This window comes from Lichenostomus cassidix, unplaced genomic scaffold, assembly GCF_008360975.1.
Source record: "Lichenostomus cassidix isolate B80296 unplaced genomic scaffold, HeHo_3.0 HiC_scaffold_47, whole genome shotgun sequence".
In the NCBI taxonomy this organism is placed as follows: Eukaryota; Metazoa; Chordata; class Aves; order Passeriformes; family Meliphagidae; genus Lichenostomus; species Lichenostomus cassidix.
The window spans coordinates 953,700-959,185 of NW_028147553.1; the positions used below are offsets into that span (position 1 = coordinate 953,700).

The 5,486-nt window shown below is 58.9% G+C and overlaps 1 long non-coding RNA gene across 1 annotated transcript in view; it reads left to right on the forward strand.

Annotated features, from left to right (window-relative positions):
* Positions 1-5,264, forward strand: part of LOC146422084 (uncharacterized) — a 113,765-nt gene extending 108,501 nt beyond the window's left edge. The window contains exon 3 of the long non-coding RNA XR_014848365.1: positions 5,093-5,264. This is a non-coding gene — a long non-coding RNA (uncharacterized LOC146422084). The remainder of the gene's footprint in view (positions 1-5,092) is intronic.
* The last annotated feature ends 222 nt before the right edge of the window (positions 5,265-5,486 follow it).

Below are 5,486 nucleotides of genomic sequence, written 5' to 3' on the forward strand. Positions count from 1 at the left end.
TTTTAATTATGCTAACAACCCCTAATTACACTAACAACCCCTAATTATGCTAACAACCCCTAATTATGCTAATCATCTTAATGATGCTAACAACCTCATAATTGTGCTGAGTACAATTGTGCCAATCATCACCTTAATTATGCAAATACCCCTGTGATGCTGATTACCCTGCATAAGCTAACAATTCTATAAATACAAACAACACTCATGATACCAAGCATCTGAATAACACTAATGACCTCGTGATGCTAATTACCCCTAATCCTAAGCACTGTCATTACTATTGCTACTGTAACGACCCTAACCCTCGACACACCCCCTCCTCACCACCCCCCCTATTCACTGCACCTGGGCCCCTTCGCAACCCGAACCCTAGACCACGCCCCCTGACGACTCAGACCCGCCCCTTTGCAACCCTCTCCCTAGACCACGCCCCCTGAACGCACCCCTAATCGTAGCCCTAACCCTGATCCCTTGCACCTGAACGCACCCCCTAATCGTAGCCCTAACCCTGATCCCTTGCACCTGATCCCTTGGCACTGTAGCGTCACGTAACCCTCATCTATACCCTCACTATAGCCCTAAAACCTGATCCCCTGCACCTGATCCCTTGGCCCTATTCCCTCACCCTCATTGTGACCCTCACCTCATCCTCACAATAATGATGACTCCTGATCCCTACACCTGATCCCTTGTCCCTGTTCCCTCACCCCACCCTCTTCCTCACCCTCACTGTAAGCCTTTTACAGTACCCTATAACCCCTGATCCCTGCACCCGATCCCTTTGCCCTACACCCCCACCCTCACCCGCGCTGTACCGAGCATGCGCGATGCCGTGGACTACCAAAATGGCGTCGGCATCGCTCGAGCATGCGCGGTACGGACGACAACCAAAATGGCGCCCGCATCGCTCGAGCATGCGCGGTACGGTGGACTACCAAAATGGCGTCGGCATCGCTCGAGCATGCGCGGTACCGTGGACTACCAAAATGGCGTCGGCATCGCTCGAGCATGCGCGGTACCGTGGACTACCAAAATGGCGTCGGCATCGCTCGAGCATGCGCGGTACGGACGACAACCAAAATGGCGCCCGCATCGCTCGAGCATGCGCGGTACGGACGACGGCCAAAATGGCGTCGGCTGGCTCGAGCATGCGCAGTTGTGACGCGTTCGAAAAGGGCGGCCGCGGGGGTATTCTCAGGGGGTTTAGGAACGTACCTGGCTGCCAGAACGAAATGCGCACCCCGAGAGTGCCGCCGCGGCGGCTCGCGAGCCTTGCGGGCTTGCGGGAAAGAGCGACGGCGCGGTCGGGGCGGGGGGAGCTGCCGAGATCCCTGCGTTCAGGGATACGCACCGGCGCCGTCGGCCGAACGGCGGCCACGCCCCTCGGCGCCCCGGCCCGCCCCTGGCCGCCAAGCCCCGCCCCGGCCCGCCCCTCTCCGCCCCGGCCCGCCTCTCCCCGCCCCTCGGCTCCGAGCCCCTCAAGAGGGGCCCCCCGGCGCCGCCCGCGAGACCCCTAGGAGCACCAGCGGCGGACGAGGAGCGGCGGAGCGGCGGCGGCTACGGTGAGGCAGCGGAAGGTGAGCGCCGGCGGCGGCCGGGCGGCGGCGGGAGCGGAGGGGCGGAGGAGCGACGGAGCACCGGCCGCGGAGCGCCGGCGGCGGCCCAGCGCCGCCGACGCTCCGGGGCCGGGCGGCGGCGGAACACCCGGCCGGCGGCGGCGGAGGGCGGCGGAACACCGGCCGCGGAGCGCGGCGGCCCAGCGCCCCGGCAGCTCCGGGACGGGCGTGACTCACCTGGCGGCGGCGGCGCGCGCGCGGAGGGCGGCGGCGGAGGCGGCGGAACACCGGCCGCGGAGCGCCGGCGGCGGCCCAGCGCCGCCGACGCCCGAGGCGGGCGGCGGCGCGGCGGCGGCAGCGGAGGGCGGAGAACACCGGCCGCGGAGCGCCGGCGCGGCCCAAGCGCCGCCGACGCTCGGAGCCGGGCGGCGGCAGCGGCGGCGGCGACGGCGGAGGAGCGGAGGCGGAGAACCGGCCGCGGAGCGCCGGCGGCGGCCGAGCGGCGGCGGCGGGGCAGCGGCGGTGGACTGCCGGCGGCGGCCGAGCGGCGACGGCGCTCCGCGGCTGAGTGCCGGCTGCGGCGGAGCTGCGGGAGAGGTGGCGGAGCGGCGCCGGTGGAGCGGCGGGGGCGGCGGCGTGGGCGGCGGCGGCGACGGCGGAGCGCCGGCGGACTGCAGGTGAAGCCGGCGGCGACCCCGGTCGACAGGCCGGTGGAGGCTGGGGGTCTGTTGCGCGCAGAGCGGTACAGGTTTCCTGAGTCGCCGGGGGAGCGGCGGCGCCTGCCGCCGAGGGGGGGGGGCGGCGGCAGCGGCGGCAGCAGCACTCGCCGCCGCCGATAGACAGTGGTGGGGGACCCGCCCGCCCGGGCTGCGTCTCCGGGGAGGGGAGGTGGATGTCCCGGCGGCGGCAGCAGTTTGTTTGCGGCGCAAAGGAAACGGGGACGGCCAGCCTCAGCTGCATCCCCGTGCCGGGAGTCTGGGGGGGGGGGCCACGCCGGCCGCGGCCGCGTCCTGGCGCCGGGAAGGGGGGGGGGCGCGGGCGGCGGCGGCAGCGTCCCCGCGCCGGGAACGGGACGGGGGGGGCACCGACGGCGGCGGCCGCGTCCCCGCACCGGGTCCTGCGCGCTCGCGGCCCGGCTGCTCGGGTGTCTGCGGCACGGACTGACTGCGGGCTGTGGGGGCTGTCCGGTCAGCGCGGCGCCTGGGCAGGTAAGAAGGAGATACTGGAAAACAGCACGTGCTCCACACTGAGTGGCACACACATACAGGAACGTCGGGGACGATGGAACGGGCAGGGAGTAGAGGACCTGCAGCGGCTGGCCACCGCGAGGCGTGGCTGGTGCCGGTGTTTGGGGCGCTCGGGTGGAGGCTGAGCCGGGACGCTGTGCAGGTGGAGCGGCTGCTGCCGGGACGGGAGAGTGCGTAGCCCTGTTGTGTGGGCTCTGGTGCTTTCGGTGTGTTTACCAGGACCTTGAGATGGAATAGTCGGTCCTTTCAGAAAAATGCAGTTTTTGGAACACTAGGTATGGCTTCTGGACTTCTGCACAGATGTACAAGCTGTTCGGCTGATGAGCATCACCACCCCCAGAAACACCTGGAGATGGTTACCTGATGAGCATCACCACCCCCAGAAACACCTGCTGATGGTTACCTGATGAGCATCACCACCCCCAGAAACACCTGCTGACGGTTGCCTGATGAGCATCACCACCCCCAGAAACACCTGGTGACGGTTGCCTGAGGAGCAGCAACCTGGTAAGCAGCAGCTGAGTATAATAATATATCTAGTATATGTATGTTACATAAATTTTATGTATTTTATGTCAATATATGAAATATAGATATTATACATATCATATATGTATATAAAATGTGTAGTAGGTAATATATATTATCTATTGGCTATATCATATGTGGTATATATGAAATATATGGAATGTATGTTAGATATTATACATATAATATATATGGTATATAATGGAATTCATATATTTGTATATGTTACTATATGTCTGATGTCTTGCATAGTATATATACATTTTATTTATAATATATATTATATGCAGAAATATATATAATTTGGTGATGGGAAAAAAAAAAAAAAAAAAGACAGGAAAAAAAGGAAAAAGCACGGATGCTAGGGAACAGAGATGCACCCAAGGTGGCATGCTCCCTTTAAAAAAAAAAAAAAAAAATTAAAATTGAAATAAAGGCACCATGGCAGAGGAAAAGGAAAAGACATTGAGCAAACAAACCAAAAGCGCATGGAACCGGAAAAAAAAAGGTGGAACTAGCTGTACATGAGGAGCAAAGCATTGAAATGAAGGTGGAAAACCAAAGAAGGTAAGAACCATCAGGTTTGTACGTGACTGCGGGGGCTAAGTGAATGTTTGTACTTGTCAAAGATGGTAAGTAGGCACACAGGGGTAAGAATGAAGTCATTGTTTCCTGGTTTGGGCACTTCCTTGCTGTTCAAGTGCCTGGTAATGGTATGCAGATGTAGCAGACAGCTCAGTTTTTTACTGTTTCTCTCCTAGACAGGTTTCTTTGAAAGTCACAAAGTTCTCCGAGGGGAATGCCTTAGAAATGCAACACGGCAGCCTGGAAGGGAGGTGAGTCCGCTCCTATGGCGTCCCGTTGTGCGCAGGTACCGTTTATGAAGGAGCTTATAACGTTTTGTATAAATGCCTGTGAAGGAAATGATGTGGAGAAGACATACTCAGGCGGTGGGTCCTGTCACTGTCACCTGTCAGTAGGTACGAGACACAGAAGGAGAGAGAGAGAGAGAGAAGAGAAGAGAGGAAAAGAAGATTGGAAGGACAGGTAGGGGCACATAACAGGACAGCGACAGAGCATATGACCGGGCCGTGGTTCCCGGCGGGCGTTGTGATGTGGCTTCATTCCTTCGGGGAAGGCGTGCGCCGATGCCCGGGCCTGTCCCCCTGGTAAAACTGGGTCGGTGTCTCGCGGCGGGCTCCAGATGTGCCGATGCGAATGCGGTGCGAGGCCTAGGCCTGCGGAGACTGTGCGATGCGTCCGGAAATGCTGCTAGGTAACTGACGGGAAAATGGCGTGGCTGAGGACTGTGGGCTGGGGGACGCTTTCCACAGGTGGGCCAAAGAGGATAGCTGTGGCCTGCGTGAGACGGGAGCTTATCACGTGGATCCCGAGGGCTCCCGTTCCCCCCTGAGCTGCTGGACGCTGTGTACAAACCTGCTTCCTGCGGGCATATCCTCTTCGCCCGCTGCATACTGAGGCCTGGAAGATTTTAAGTGGACCTGCTGGCTTTGATTTAAGTGCATACATACACAGCTGTCCCACAAGGTGAGATGACCTAGGAATAATTTTTCATGCTTGTAATGTGCTGCCTGACTGCCAGTGCAAAGCAGCTGTGTGCAGGGAGCCTTTAGGATGGAGTTGTATATGGATGTTTGGTTGAGAAAGATTTATGAGTCTATGACAGAAATCCCTAGAGTGGAATTTGACGTGTATTTCATGTGGATCTTTCAGTGACTGTATTCGTGTGTTTCACAGGGCTGCCTTCATTGCAAGGGTACTGCATCCGTGTGGAGCTACATCTGCTGGCATTGGGCGTGATTGTCAAGGCAGATGTGGAGAAGAAAGTGTCCTGCTGGAGCCTTCACCTCTGCCTGTCCTCTGGACGTGGATAAGGGAAGGTATGTGTCATGTTTAAAATGTGTCAGAGTTGCCATACTGCGTGGTATGTGTTGCTGAGAAGCAGATGTGGAGCATTTTTGCTTTCATGCCTGTTTAGGCAGGCATTTGGTAGTGAGATGGATAAGTGCCAAGAGATACGTGTGTGCATACAGATCGTTCTGCACAGCGTGTTTACAAGCTTGGTGCAGTAACTGTGGCACCTGTGAGTGGTAAGTGACGTGTGCGAGACGTGGGAGGAAGGTACTGGAAA